Source organism: Boleophthalmus pectinirostris, unplaced genomic scaffold (genome assembly GCF_026225935.1).
Source record: "Boleophthalmus pectinirostris isolate CB_2022bp ecotype Guang Dong unplaced genomic scaffold, ASM2622593v1 HiC_scaffold_21, whole genome shotgun sequence".
NCBI lineage: Eukaryota > Metazoa > Chordata > Actinopteri > Gobiiformes > Gobiidae > Boleophthalmus > Boleophthalmus pectinirostris.
The window spans coordinates 15,541,744-15,558,465 of NW_026571175.1; positions in this window are offsets into that span (position 1 = coordinate 15,541,744).

A 16,722-nucleotide genomic window follows, 5' to 3' on the forward strand; every position below is an offset into this window, starting at 1 on the left:
ATAGCCCTATACAGCAACTTCTTTCTTTAATTTGAGCGCTCCGTTTACCTTCTGTGACCTAGAGGCAGTCATTCAAGTTGCAGTTGGCCACGTCTCATGGTGAGGGGAATGGGTGTTGGCAGACAGAGTCCATATGTCTAACGCACACACACTTTAGCTCATGTACGCAGCACGCATCCACTGTAGACCTTATAGGACACATCGCATCTGCATAATGGCCTTACAAAGGGCTCTTGTGGAGGTGAGCACGTTGCACGCAGACAGCACTGGAGAGATGCCCAGTTGTGGAGATGGTAAGCGTGGTTAAACTGATAAAACTGACATTATTCGGGCTGAGACAGCTGCCAAGGTGCAAGGCCAGGAGACAAGAGCAATATAAAGAGAGGGCACATCCTGTCTGGGAGCGGGCCAGAGTGGAGCCAGGGATTAAGTGGTCTGACAGAACGTGAGTTTGGATACAAAAGACACTTTACAATCTAATTTTTATGTTTTTGGTTATAACATCAGAAGTTATAAGTTTTCTTATAAAACTATTCAATAAGAGTTTACTCAGAGATGGGTACATTTACTTGAGTAACTTCAAAAAAATGACATCTTGAAGTAGTTTTTAGATGGCATACATTTACCCGTACTTGAGTAATTTAAGTACTTAAAAGTTACTTAAAAGTTTTGGTTACTTTTGTGAGTACAAAGCTGATGATATGAAATGATTTGTATTTCTTAAAGAACTTTAACTCCAGGGCAGTTTCAGGTTAAAATCCCTCGCTTTGGGCCAGGATTTGTGTAGCCTAGTGCATGTAAAGGGTTCATTTTCATACTCAATCTTTTCTGTTATAATGTTTTTTCCTCACCAAAACATACCTGGAGTTGTGTTTTGTTTCATTCTCACATGTTTAACACACAAACCCTGCATATTTGGGCTTCTCTCAAACAGAAAACACTCCACTTTTCCACACTGTGATGTCATGGTGTAATACAGGAAGTGTTATTCTGTATTTTTATACTCCATACACCTTCACTAGAATAAATTGGATACTCAGCCCTGGAACTGCCGACCTCTAAAGGTAAAAGGTAGCTGTTAACTTGAAACACTACAGCTTTATGACATCAGAAAGTGGAACCGAGCATTTTTGAGTTTTGGAGATGTAGACAAACTAATAATAAAGAATTACTCAAACATGTGTGAATGAAACAAAACACAACTCCAGTTATGTTTATGATGAGGTAACAACATTATAACATAGCATAAAGCTCACAAGAGCCCGTTTACTGCAATATAGGACCTTCAAAAACCTGGTGTCTCAAGCCATTACCCTCAAAATGGAAATGACTTATGGATGGGAGCTGAGGAGGGGTTACAATGGAAGAAAGTAAAAACAAACAAAAAATCCCTTAACATCTTTCTATTGTGAAAGGACGAATTTGGTATTTAAATCTATTGAATCCTTTCCTAGCTCTCACAAACCCTTTAGCACCTCAGTAGTACTCACATGCATGGATTTTTTGGGGGGAAAGGGGAACTGCTTCAATTTTTAAGACAAAAAAGTGAAGCCGTAGTTCCAGAATTATATCTATGTACTTTTTATGCAGAGGGATATTAGTCTGGTCCCCTACTCCCCTTTCATTACACAAGTCAGGCTCAAACATGGCAGTGCAATCAGATTAGTTTATTTCAGTGATGGATGTGAAACGAGGGAGCTCATTGTCAACTCACATCTTCATAAAGTATTGGTGAACAGTGAATTCTGGAACCTAGGCAAGAAGCACGATGGACCACCCTTCCACAACCAACAACCAATTAGTTTGCTTCCTTAAGTACCATTTGTGAGAGATAACATTTTCATTATTTTATTTGATTAGATGAAAGCAAGTTAGGAACAGATATGGCTCAACAAAACACAACGACTGTCAAATGGTAAATTTTATGGCATAGACAAAGCTTAAAAAGAGAATGAGCCAAACGTAGTCTATTAGCAAGTGTTCACAAATTAGAGTTTACTCATTGTACTAAATACAAGGACGGATTATATGCAGGGCCCACTTTGTTTATTATTGTCACCTGAAAATTATACATATTCTGACTTTAAATTGCTTCATTAAAATTAATGAAGTGGAACAAATGTGATCCAGGAGGGGAATAATAAAAAATCTATAGTGACCAAAAGCCTTTTTCAAATCTATTACGGCAACCATGACTTAGAGATGGTGAATATAATCACAAAGGGGATACCCATAACATAAGTTTAAAAGGCCCACATTACTCTATGTTCTGATCTATGTTATAATGCTGTTTCCTCATGGCTGGAGTTGTGTTTTATTTCATTCACACATGTTTAACACAAAAAACTTATTCTTGATGTGTGCTTTTCTCAGATGGAAAACACTCTGTTCCACCTTATAATGTCATGTGGTAATACAGGAACTTAATAATAATAATTTATCATTTCAGCCCTGGAATTGCCCATCTCTACTGAACTAAAGGTAAAAGGAGCTGTTAACTTAAAAAAAAAAAACACACAAGATGGAAGAAAGTATTTTCAGTTTTGGAGATGAAGACAGACAAATAATGCAGGATTATTCAAACGTGTGAATGAATGAGGAGAAAAATTCAGTTTGTCAACTGGAGAAAAGTTAGTTTGGTTGAAGACATTTCACAGCTCATCCAAGCTGCTTCTTCAGTTCTGGTTAGATGCTGGTGGACACTTCCTTATATCTGCAGGGAGGAGCTAACAAACTGAAATTAACACACCTACTTGTTTACAGTTTCTGTTAGTTAGTTAGGCCTATTGACCTGTACAGGGTGTGGGGTCTAATTAGCATAACAATTCATGGCCATAATGGAGCTTCCACACCTCTGAACCTGACCTGGCTACACCTATTGTTCTCTTGTTTGTTTTGATTTAGGTTTGAGGATGGAGTTGTAAATAGGAGATAGATGGTGTCTGAGGCCTCCATTTCTGTTTAGAGAAGGATTCTCTACTCTTAACAAAAATTGATTCTTTCACTCTTCAACCAAACTAACTTTTGTCCAGTTGACAAACTGAATTTTTCTCCTCATGGAGAAGTAAGATAGAACCTTTAATATACAATTTCAATAAATGTATTTTTAATTTCATGTTCATACAATGAAAATTTTCAGTAATGCACAGTAGCATGTGTAATCTGAACTACCATATAAATTTAATATCAACACATTTTTAATTAAGTGCGTTGTATATTTAGAATATTGGAAAGTATTGACTCTAAAACTCATTTCTTTCCCGGGAAATAGTAATGTTCTTGGGGCTGCAAGTCTTGAGCTGATTGAAATATACAGACGTTTAAAGAATAATTTTAAAAGTGACATTTCATCATTCAATTAAAAAGTGAAACTGATGAGAATAATTACATGTAGCATTGTTACGTGTGAGATACTGAACACTGGGCTTCATTAACTGTAAGCTGTAATTATCACAATTAGAATAAATAAATGCTTCAAATGTCACTACTTCATATGCTGTGAATTAATGTGCTACATTTGAATTAATTTCATGGGAAGAAATGCTTTCCCAAGATAAAAGTATTCACATAAATAATGTGCTGATATGCTTGTACAGATTGTGTCTCTAAACTTGAAAGATAATGACACAAAGAGTTTAAAATGGAAAACTGTGAAATGTAAAATTGATGTAACTGTAGGTTATAATAAAGGTACTACTCAAGACCAAAGACTCTTGTACACAGATATACACAATGTTTAAGGAGATAAGAATGGAAATTAAAGCTTTTTCTGTTAATAAAAGTCCATTGTGCAAGATCTCAATGATAATATTTAATAATAGTTGTACTAATACTATAGGAGTTGAAGTAGTAGACGGCAGTTATAATAGCAAAAGTAGCAATAGTACCTGAAGTAACACCATTTGCAGTTTAACTATAGAAGCAACAGTTCTACCTTCATTGAGAGTATAAAGCTAATCCTTTTAACATAGACAACATTTAATTTTACATGTACTCAGTTAATACTACCCCTTTTGCATATTTTGAACACAGTTTTTTCTTGTTTTGTCGTGACAAGGTTAGTAGTACATTATATAGTGCAACATAATTGTATTTATCCCAGAAGAACAATACAAGAACAATAGAATAACTCACACTAAATTCTCAGTGCAGCTCAAGAGGAGATCTGGTCAGGTAGGGTCAGCAGATCCTGTGTCATGGAGTTTGAGCCAAGCAATATCCCTTAGAACAAATGTGCCTATCCTTTTATGAACTAAGAAAACTATACAACTTTTTATTAACTACAAACACTACAAGAACTTTTCATGAACTACAAAAACTACAAGAACATTTGATGAACTAGAAGAAGGTTGAAGAACAGGGGTAAACATGGGTCTTGTGGAGATTGAGTACACAATTTATTCTGCTGACTTTGAGCTAAGTTGTACGTAAGCTCTCGTCTCACATGATGAAATGGAATTGTAAAAGACACCGTGACACTATGGGACCGCCGTGTGCTGTTTTGGAGTGGCACTTTTAATCTTTCATGTACCTTACCTCCGGGAGCTTTGAACTGGAATACAGGAATGTTATTAGTCGAGCTTTTAATGTCAACTTTGTCTTTTTCTCCCTGCTCTGACGCAGTTTCGTGAGGCTGCTGCACCGTTCTAAACAAATGATGAAAGAGCACTTGCCTGGATAGACTTCACTTCTCACTATCTGCAGTTTCAATCCAAAAATACCAGTATCTGCTTTGAAAGAGAAAGGTCAGAACGTGGCGGAGGTGCGCTTGGTGGAAATGCATGCTGGGGCGACGTGCAGAGAGGAGAGAGAGGGGGAAGTGTAAAAGAGGAGAGAGAGAAGAGAGGGTGGGAGAGGTTGGGGGTGGGGGGGGTGTGTGTGTGGGGGGGGTGCTCTTGGAAAGGTGTGATGTTGCAGTGTGGGGCCAGAGGAGCTGGAGGGCCTGGTTGGTACAGAGTTGTGTATGCATGTTGCAGGACTACCCCCTACTGCTACTGAGGAGAGGAGCTACTAAGGAAAGAAAAAATCCCACATCATCTTTCCTGACATATTATTTATACTATGTACTGTACGATCGTTTCAAATAAAGTTGGTGGGCCGTGAAAATGCAAAAAATATCAATAACAACTTAGTTTCATGTTACGCTTTTACAATTTCCATAAGTTTCTCAAAGCTGTTTAGACTAGGTTATTATTTGTGCACTCTCAAGTCACACTCTGCTGATAAAGTACAATATAGAGATTGCCACAACCGTCCTGGGGCAGTCTGACAGGACAGTGGCTGCCTTTCTTTGGCATAGGCCATTTTCAAAACAAAAATGATACAATCTCAAAGCACATTCACGTCGCCATGGCGGGATTCATCCTAATTATTCACTGCAAAACCTTATACATGCTTTTCAGAACTTTCAGATACCTGAGCGGACTTCTTGTCACATTTCAAGTTCAAAACAACTAGCATGCTAATTCGACACAGGTCACAACTGTCCTGTTTTGAGCCTGAGACCTGTTTATTGCTAGTCTGATTCATCAGCCGGTTTCGCTGTGTGGAAACCGTCTGACCTCGCAACATTAGAATTTGTTTCCTCAACCCTAGGTGGGTACTTTTTTTTATTCAACCAGTCACTGCTATTTAGTCGTGATGTATGTAATGCACTGCTAACTGGGCAAACTGGTGTATTAAGCTTTTCCCAAATGGAAGAAGGGCAATAACATCTTTCCCCTTGATAAAATTCACCAAACATTCTCTTTGTTCCGACTTTAAATCCTTGATCTTGGGAATCATTGCCAACACAGAATGTATGGCTTCGTCTACATCCATCTCGACCGCTTTGTTTATTGTTGTGTTGTACCACAAAAAGGTACCCAGACAGGTGCTTGATTTTGATGTCATGGCTTCACAGCTCTTTACTGATTGACGGGTGCATGGTCTACAACTTCTGGGGTTCTTGCAAACCATCTAGTGTATTTCGATTCCTGACCTAGTCGCTGGAGGGAAATGAAATTGAGTGGAGGCACTAGGTGGTGCCAGCCTAGCTATGTTTTGCATCTATACTAGAATAAATCACACATTTTTCAATTTCATGGAAAACATCAGGTACAACCACTTTGAGTTATGTTCATGTTACAAAAGGCTTATTTGACTACACATGGCTACTTCATCAACTTGTGTTATGTAGTAACTTTAAAAATCAAGTACATAGTAGCAGTACTTTAGTACAGATTTTGAATTAACCAATTCCCCTGTGCCAATATGACTGAAGAAAGGAAAACCAACATAGGTAATAACTTTATTTACTTTTACATTGATCATTAGCATCATTGCACATTCCGCTGCAAGACTTAGCTTCCAATTACTTTTCCACCCATAGTCAGGGGAAGGAGTGAACACAAGGTGAAGACAGAGGCAGTAGGCGGAGACCCTTACAGACAACCACCAGAGATGATTTACCCACAAGTCACTAGTGCACGCAAAACTGAACTGTATGTGTTTATGTTGTGTGGAGTGGGGAAATCCCTTAGCTTAGATCAAGACTCATTACAGGAATGTATCTCCAAAATGACAAGCTTCGTACACAGCCATCCCAGGTGTAAATAAAGCACTCAGCTCTGCCCTAATGGGTTAGTCCATAGTGTGGCATGTATAGCTGCAGGCATCAGGTGGGGGCCGCTCTGTCACTAAGTCCCTAATGGCATTCGCTCTGGAAGATACAATTAGATGCATTTCTGTGTTCCGAGAAATGGGACTTTACATCTAGAACATTGGGTTTAGAGCTTGAGGACGTCCTTGTACTTTATGTCAATTTGATATGCTGGCACACACACAGGCATATTATACAGCGCAATAGACGACAGAATTATGCATAAGGCAGAGACAGATGGAGCCTTGTAGGTTGTTGTGGAAACTTAATTTTTTGAGTAAGTCAACTCAGACTATACATTTGTGAATGTTGTTTCTTTACTTGGTTCTATATTGCAAAGAATCCACAATGCTCTCTTTGTTTCCTCCAGTTTTAATTGATAGGGACTGCAATATCAGAATTTACTGTTATGTTTGATCTGTGTATATGCTGGAAGACTAACAAACTTTGGGCCTCATTCAAGGATGTTTTCTTTAAAAAAAAATGTTTCTAACTTCCACTTTAAGGAGCTGAGAGAACTCTGCACCAGATTCACAACCCATTATTAAGCAGCCAAATTTCTTCTTAAATGAGAGCGCACCTAATTTACAAACATTCAGAGAGGAACACCTCAACACCCATTTACATGAAAATGAATATGCAATAAACACCCTCTAAAATTCCACATATGGCCAATTTGGGTTTGGCATTATGACATGTGAAAGTGGAAGAGAGAGAGTCAGGTGGAGTGCATCTTCAGACTACCGTACTCTGCTTCAGCAGTGACTACAAATGTCCAAACACACATGAACATGCTCAGTGAGGGAATATTTAGGTTACCAACTTATTGAAATAAGCGGGAAATAAGTCCAGCATGGATCACTGCTCATGTGTGTTTGGTTATCTTTAATGACCTCTGAGGCTGTGAAACAGTGGTAGTCCGACACACTCTACCCAACTTCCTTGTTTAATTTCTACCTTGCGTTTTCACATGTCAGCTCATACTGGCTATACAGAAGTTCAGAGGGCGTTCCAAAAGAGTGTTCCACTAATGAAACTACCGCACATCACGTTAGGTTTGTCAAGTTTGTGTGTACAGTCTTGTATCTGTATGCTTTTGTACATTTATGGAGAACTGTCCTGTGGGAATATGGATGACATAGGCTTGTGAGCTGAGCATTGGACAGAATCTTAAAGCTAGGTTTAAAGAGGTTTCTTATAGTTCCCACTAAAATACTCAAACATGCATGTTTGGCATCTAAAACTACTTCAGGCATGTTTTTGATGAGGGAACGTTATAACATAGTAGAAAGCTCCAAAAATGGATTCTGCATAATGCCCCCTCTTTAAGAAGACATTTGCCTTGATTCTTGTGAATCTCAGCGTGTGAGTGAATTCTCTCAGCATCTTCTTAAAGTGGAACTTGGGAATATTTGCAACTATTGAATTGGAATCTTCAGCATTATAGCATTTTACTCATCAATCAAGCATTTACAATTCCAAAACAACAAAAAGTTCATTGTTATTGTCAGCGGACTCGCCACAGATCTGATCTGTACCTTGGTCTAATAGACATAAGCAGGTGGCATACCCTCCAGTTAGAAAAGTTGCATTGTGCACTTTCATAATAACTCTTATTTCAGTGCCTGGAAATGCTGTGCATGAGTTGAGTTTATATAATGTGGTCCACTGTAATTTCTAACGACCGTCATTTATCATTCAGATTAAAGCATTTACATTTTTGGCACGTTCTGTGGATCCTTTAAAACTGCAGAATCATCAACAACTTGAAAAGTCTTTAGAAAAGTCTCTTATTACTCATTCACTTTAGCCCATTGTACAGCCACTGCTCTGCTCAAGCACAAGATAGTCTGTTTCATTACTTCTTTGCATTTTCTCCCAATTATGATGGTGTAAGGGAGAACAGATTGTGCGTTTTCTAACCCTTTGAGAAAGCATTTACAAAGTGCTACATACTGGCACTTCTGCATCTCCTGTAAGTTTTATTTCTATTATTTTGGATGGATAATAGAATGAAAATGTCTGTAAACTTAATTGTGGACTTGATGAAAAAGTGGTTAGTACATTCATTTGTTCCTTAACCCACTTGTGACTAAAAAACACTGGTGCGATATTAAACTTGCAATGTATAATTACATCAAGTTCCAATCCCAGTCTCAAAAAAAAATAACTTTTGTCACTTGCTTCAAAACTGTAATGATTGGAAACTTCACTTTTTCCACCCTCCAACCTTTCTCAGAAGGTGAGTTTGCGTGTATTGACCTTGTCAGAGAAGTGACAATGTGTGATCCTTTTAGCTTCAGCTGTTGACTTGATGTGTGAAATATTGTAAAATGTGTCACAGAAAATATCCCACCCACCGCTTGTATATCATTGGCATAAATGTAGACCAGGACAGGTGCGAGGGAGGTGCCAAGAGGGAGATGCACACACAAGCATGCACTTTCCTTCAAAGCCATGTACCCTACACACTGCACTGAACATATATGCAGGAGAATAGAAACTGCTGCAAGGGTGCCCCAGGCCAGAGCTGAGACACACTGGGGAGGCTGTCTCTTTAGGCTGACCTGTTAAAACCTTTATATTCCCTATATACAGCGAAAGGAAGCGTCTGGGGAGAGGGCAGTCTATTGTTTCTTGCTTCAAATAATTTAATATTCAGCACTGGCTCTCAAGTGGTGTCATTCTAGGAAATAGTTTTAGATTGTCATATTTAGCAGGATGGACTGGCAGAGTGGTTAGCACCCCTTTGTTTGGTGATTCTAATGTATTCAACTGAATGAAGATAGAAATGAATGTTTATCTTAAATTTTCTCCCCTCTCATCTTCATGTTTGTTTTTTATTTATGAGTTTCAGCCTCCCGTTATTTGCAAAATTTAGAGGACTTTTTTTTTGCATTCACTATGAAAGACATTGTATAGTATTTTGTATCATTATGGCAACGGTCCTAATTTTTCATCATTCTGAAAGCCATAGAAAGTTTTACTGTCAATCCCTAATGTAAATTAATGAGATAAAAGACAAAGTAAATATACATTAAGATAAGAAAAAAAACTTGATTTTTCACTCTAACAGAGAATACTCATCATTCTTTTTTGTGTTACTAACTTATAACCTAATTTAACAACTCCCTCAAAATTATACTTCAGCATTCCAGAATATTCCAGCGAGCTCCAAATAACTATCACTGAAACTATGTTCAACCTGCCCATGACCCACTTTTGCATCACAGCCCACAGTTGGGGTTTACTTCTTTCCTTACTAACATTACATGCTCCAGGAATGGAAATCAATCGTACATAAGTCTTATAAAACTGAATATTTCTATCATCCAGAGAGCTCACATGAGAGCGCTGAACCTAAAAGTCATCCGAGGTCTTTTCTACGATTTGATGAATACCAAGCCCGTTCTGATGAAGAATTCATGACACTCCGCTCGCAGCCTAACACTGATTAGCTTGAGATCTCTTTGTTGCGTTTAATATGCTTCCATCGCTCCTATACCTAATGCTGTTTTGGCGCTCAAAAGAAATATAAAAGCCATTGATTTCCCTGCGATCAATAGCTTGCTGGCCTGAGGGTTCGACTGTTTGAACATTCATGAACATTTGAACATTGTTGCTGTAAAGTGCTCGGCGAGCCCCTCCTCATATCTGGTTGTTTGTGGAGGAAAAGGGGGGTTGGGGGGTGCTAGGGTTAAAGAGGTGAGACTAGGTGAAGTTAAAAAAAAAAAAAATGAAAAGAAAAAAAAAAGAAAACAAGGCAGTGGCTGATGACATCGGAGTGTAACTTGGTGATGCTAGCACGGACGCATCGTGGATTGGCGGATAGCGTGCTAAGGGATTGCCTCTGATGTGGAGTGTGATCCGTCTGTCACTTTGGCTTAGCATCAGCAGTGTTTTTGGCCTCACCTGCTGTTGCCATGCATCCCCCCAGCGCTCGCAACTGGGACCCTGGACCTGTTATAACAAGTGAAGGTGATGGTGCCCCCCGGCTCTGTCACCAATTTGAACCAGTGGACATTCATTGTAGTCGGTAAGGAGAAGTCCCAAGTGGTCTCAAAGCCATGTAAAATTAAATATGTGCAAAACTGCTGACGGCGCACAAGCACTTTCAGAAATGGCCAGAGTTTGTTGTGTTTATTGGACTGTGGAGCACACTGTTGGCCCACAGGCTCCACATATTAGAGGTAGTTTCTCTTGTTCTGTATCCGATTGTGGACATTGCTTGTGGAAGTGCAGAAATTATCTTCAGTGACTTGGGGACCTAAGTTCTCTTTAACCGTGAACATTGCTGGTAATAATGGGATTTTGTAGTTCTTAAATGGTTGCTGGGCCAAATTTAAACACTTAATAATAACTACAACTTCACCTTAATAAAGTATGAAGAAAGACTTACGGCTTAATGGGCAATAATTCAGACTTTAAAACAACATAATTAATAGGACACAACAACTCTTAACCCCTGTAATTAAGTAGTTGCTATACTTAAATCATTCTTAATAAACTAGGAAGCTAACTGTTCATTGTCAATGAAGTCTTTCTTCATAATTTATTAAGGCTAGAAGAGTGTAGTCATTATAAAGTGGTACTTTTAAAACAATATTACAGTAGACTATTCTTTCTTTTTATTATCTTAGCTATAGATATTGTGTCCACATGTGTGTCCTTAATAAAGCTCAATGAATAAGTGACTGAATAATGCACAGATTAGGTTGTTGGCTCAATTCTGTAAGCATATACTGTTGTTGCATCTCTAGGCGATACACTTCATCCACATGGCCTAGTCACAGTATTATATACAGCACACAGGAGAGCTTAATGTTTGAACCATGATTTTTTTTCTTCTCTCTAGCCAGTCTATCTACAATTTTACATATGCAGAGCCTCTCACTATGTCAAAGACATATTCAGATGTGTCCATGGAGACCCAGAGGCCCCAGGTGTTAGTTACCAAGGATCTGGGCAACCACAATACAAAGTAAATTTCAGTCATGTTATTCATGAATGTGCACATTGTCCACATCATTTTATATGCGTTTTATAATCAGTTGTCCATCGTGACGAATGTGTATGGAAATTACCACACACTGTATATTCTAATGATCAAAAAATATAATCAGATGTTATTAACCTTTCTACATGCCCATACATCATTATGTTTGTTAGCATATATAGCTTAATTTGAGCACAAGGTATAACAGAAAAAGATTTTGTGAATTTTCGCAGAAAGGAATGGTAGAGAAATGGCACTTTAATGTGAAGCCCTTTTTCAACATGTTTTTTGTCAGACTATAAGGACATAAATGTCAACATTTAACTCCCAAACCCCTTTTGTGTAAATGCTCTAAATGCATGCACAATCCCAGAATCCAGTTTCATGCTCAGTTAGCAGTATTGATCTTTTAAAGAGCATAGCTAACAGCAATTTATATTTATTTTATAGTTTAATTGGAGCTAATACTACCTCACCTCAAGCATAAAATTAGGAAACAGCCACAAGCCATTGTAATTGTAAGTATTATTAGCATTTTGTTATCGCTAATATGCTATTACAGACTAATCCATTCTTCCAGTCTGTCTTTTTATGCAATTTGCAATTTTGACACATAGTTTGGCAGGGGTTCAATATGAAGCGATTTAGCACACTATTTGTCTCATGGTACTGCAAATCAGAGGTAAAGATCATCTGAATTTAGAAATAGATGTACACCATGCAATGGGTAAAAGTTCTTTCATTGCCTTTAACATTATTTTTGGTCAGTACTGCAGTTTTGGCCCTACTATTTCATAATACAGTTACTAATAGCTTTTAGCTATACTAGAAAAAAGTTACCTTAAGATTACAGACGTAGTACTTATAATTCTCTTTATAATTCCACTATAACTTCTAATACTATTTACTATCACTATTAGTACTATTAACTGCTATCACTACTAATAGGAGTGTGCAAAAATATTAAAATATCGATATATCATATTATCTAATGTGACAATACATCGGTATCGATATCGTGGGTTGCTGTATTGATATATCGCCAAGAGTATTTTTTCATATATTTTACTAAATTATTTTGTTTTGTTCAAAGGAAGGAAACTTGTTCATGCAAAACATTTGACACTGTTTTGATGATTAAAGTGTATGTGTTTCATATTCACTTTGCACAAGAAGTGGTTTAACAAAGACTTTTAGTATCACATGATTTAGCCTTTTTTTTTTTTTTTATTGAACCGTCTCAAATCGATGTGAAATATATCACATCAAATCGAAAGTGCACTGTATCGAGATATGTATCGTACCATGGCCTGTGTATCGAGATATGTATCGTATCGGTAGCTTCTGAATGATTCCCAGCCCTACTACTAACCATAGCATAACTTAAGTAACATAATATTATATCATAGGTATACTTTTATATATCCTTACATAATAATTGCTGATATAAGAACGATTAATGATGGTGATGCTGGAAAAACTGTATGTCTTAACTCAGTCAACTTTGTCAAAAAGTCATGAATTGCTTATTTTCTAAATATTTATGAATGTGATTTCAGTGTAAATACAAATCAATTAAAATGTTCACTTCCTCCCGAATCACACCAAGAGCAGTTTCAAAAAATATCACACATCACAGTAAAAGTAATTTCCACCACTGCTCTTACTAGTACATAGCCTACTGTACGCCTGCGGGTAACTTTGGCAAAATATGGTTGCATCTCAAATTCTAGGTCACTCCATGTCACTGTGTCCAGAATTAACCAGAATTGGCTTGGAGCAAAACGGTCACGCCATCGGTAACTGTTACACTGTTATTCATGATCAAAATGGTAAACTAACACAGTGCCAGTGGGTGTGCATGTACATTACATTAGTCTCCGCTGGCCAGCTGCCCTTGTGCACATGAAAGGATGTTGTCCAATTTAAATGCTAATTTCTTCATTGCAGGAGTCACTATTTGGGTAACGCCGGCTTGACAATGTAGATTAATATACAGTTGATTTGACTCTTCAGTGATAGATATTTACCGTTCGGGTCTATTTTTTCCTGTGAAATCCCTGGCTGTGTCAAGGGAGAGAAATATTATGTGCACAAATTAGCTGCACGCAAAGTAAGACATAAATTAGCAGAACGTAGCATTAAATTATTCCGTTAACTTATGGAAATGGCGTGATTCATCCTTGACCTTGGAAACTCCTGGGCGTGCTTTCTAACTACCTGCGTTTTCCACACATTTGGGTTCTGTGTTGTTCGCCAAATTAAACAAGCGCAGAGGTCACAATCATGAGAATTAAACCAAGACGGTGTGATTAGAAGGCACAAAAGGGCGGCTTGTGATTGGATATAAGTACTATCTTTTATATACATAGTGATTGGAGTGGTCTCCCCTGGGACGGTAGTGTGCCATTGAATTAGACAAGGAGACTATGTGAATGAGAAATAAGAAATTAGTGTTGCCGTTTTATTAGACAGGTAAACACAGGCTGAAAAGTGAACGTACACTTTGTGGCCAACTGATGCAATGTCTGAAATGAAATTATATTGGGATTTTGAAGACCATATGTTCCCATTCTAGTAAGCCTGTCCAGGTTCATTTGCATGTCATTTTTGCGATAGTGCCAATACAAATAATAGATTGTCTTTCGAAAATGTACCTAGTGCATCAAGTGTTACAATTTGATATAATTATTTTTTCTTCTCTTCACAATGTTTTGTATCATGTTTTGTTGTCTTTTTGTTCAAATAATGTGTAGCTGCATTTGCACAACAAGGTATACTTTAATATATCCTGGTTTGATATTGTTTTATTTTTAAAGCTCTGTATCTAATTTTTAAACATTAAAAACATAACTAGTCCAATAGATTGAAGTGTTTTTTTACTCACCTAACATTTTCCCATCTTAGTTCTTTACCTCAAGCCCTTTTCACAACTGCACAACAGAGGCCAAGGACAACTAGCATGCCAACCAGTGTGAATTTTCAGGTTCACGAAAGATGCTCTTACAATACACAATATAACAAATGATATTCAAAAATAGCCACACTCAATCCACTTTTTCCAGTTCTAAACAGTGTATCTGGTCAAAAATGTCCACATCTAAGTTTGTTCTGCCTTCAGTGGTCTCTGCAATTTTCAGTAGTTGGTGACATCACAAAAGACTGCCCTGATTACATTTGCAGGGGCTGAGTTTGTGGATACTTCTTAGACTGATCACACTGTGTCTTTTACTCCCAGAACCCAACACTCCTCTCCCCTCACTCTTTTCCTTAGTCCTCCAGGTACTGCCCAGTATAGCAGCTCTATTTGAAATGTGGTTGTGGGTGGAGTTCAGGTGCTTAGTCCCACTTTAAATAACTATTCCTACCAAAACACCACTTACTGTCAATGTTTGAGGTCAAGCATGGTCACCTTACTCAGAGCCCAATGTACCTTTTGCCAGAATATAGTTTGATTTTATCTGATACACATTTGGCAAGGTGAAATCACAAACCAGTTCAGAGGAAAACAGCATTTTTGCCAAAGCATTTATTGGTTCAAATTCACGCCAAACTGGATGCAAGGTGGCAGAGAGGATAGGAAGGTGTTTGTAGAACTGATCTCTGGCCAGGTTCACCTCAACTGTCTGGCATCTCCACCATCCAAATGTTGCTACTTTTTTGCAGAACTGGCATGGAGCGAATAAGTGGTTGATTTGATTATGAGCCATTCTGACAAAGTGGAAATGTGTACTCAAAATGCTAACCTTAAGATAAAAAGTAAATGTACAGAAAATATACTTTCTTACTGGAGCATGAGAAAAGGTCAAGAATGTTTTTTTTTTCTATTTTATACGAGCTGTTTCTCATTCAAACAATCCCAGCTGTTTTTGGAACCGCTGCATGGATGTCTGCAAAGCATCTCCAAAATGGCTTGCTCTTTCAACTCTCGATAATGACAGTCACACTGATTTGCATTTTTCTGATTTTTTTTTTGTTCCCTTGGCAGATGTTCCGAGGATGTCATTGTTTGAACATACATTATAGAACATTATAGCAAATTACTGTCCTTGCTTCTAATTGTCAGATTACACAAAGCACATATTAAGGTGTTTAACGTGTTTCTGAATCTATAAGCAAGGATGGATTTTTTTTCCCAATTCTGCACCTGGACTTACATAAAACATTGCGTTTGAATTTGGAGAGACTGTCCTGCATCTTGCGCCAGCGTTTGGTGCGTGTGTACGAATCCGCCAACACCTGTAGTGCCCTGAACGCGCCCGCTTGGCATCACAAAACCCTATTCCTCCTATTACTGTTTCACTAACTTTCCGCTTGTTGTCTGATGCTGATTCGACGGTTGGCACAGCAGCCTCCTCCTAATGATGATGTTTTACAATTAGCTGTGAAAAGCAAGCTGAATTTTTTTCCCCGCTCCGTCTTGGCTTGGCAACTGTTCTCATTGGCAAAGTGCACTATGTTTAGTGAGTGTGTGTTCTTGGCTAAAACCAGCATTTCTGATAGACTATCCCAGATGGGGTGTTGCAGATGGTATCATGATCTGGCCTCTTCTGGGACACTTTTTCAGACTTTACCCAACGCTTGCGGAATATTCATTTGCTTGGAAATATTGTATTATATAGCCCTTTTTTCCATGATTGCATTGTATCCTGCATTGTCTGCAATCAATAAAACTATACGATTTCCGCTTTTAACATTTTTTGTTGTTGTTTTTACGTCGTAGGCACTTGCTTATGGGAGAACAAAATGTGGATTCATCAGTTTTGTCATGTAAAAAAAAAAATTCTAATTGCCAAGACTCACACATACACACACAGACAAAATCAGTCATAGCCCCTCAGACGTTTAGTGCAGCTGTTATGTTTGTGGCGAGGACTAACTGCGACGTTAATCATTTCTGCATGGTGGAAGAAACCCGCCCATTCCGCACCCCGGCTCACAATTAATCCACATCCTCCACGCTTGGAAGGGTTAACACCGCGAGACGACAAATTATTCCCAACCCAACCAGGAAGCATGTACGCAACGGCGGCGGCAACTGCTACGGGTGGATTGATCGATTGCTTTGTTTATCAGTCATAAAACT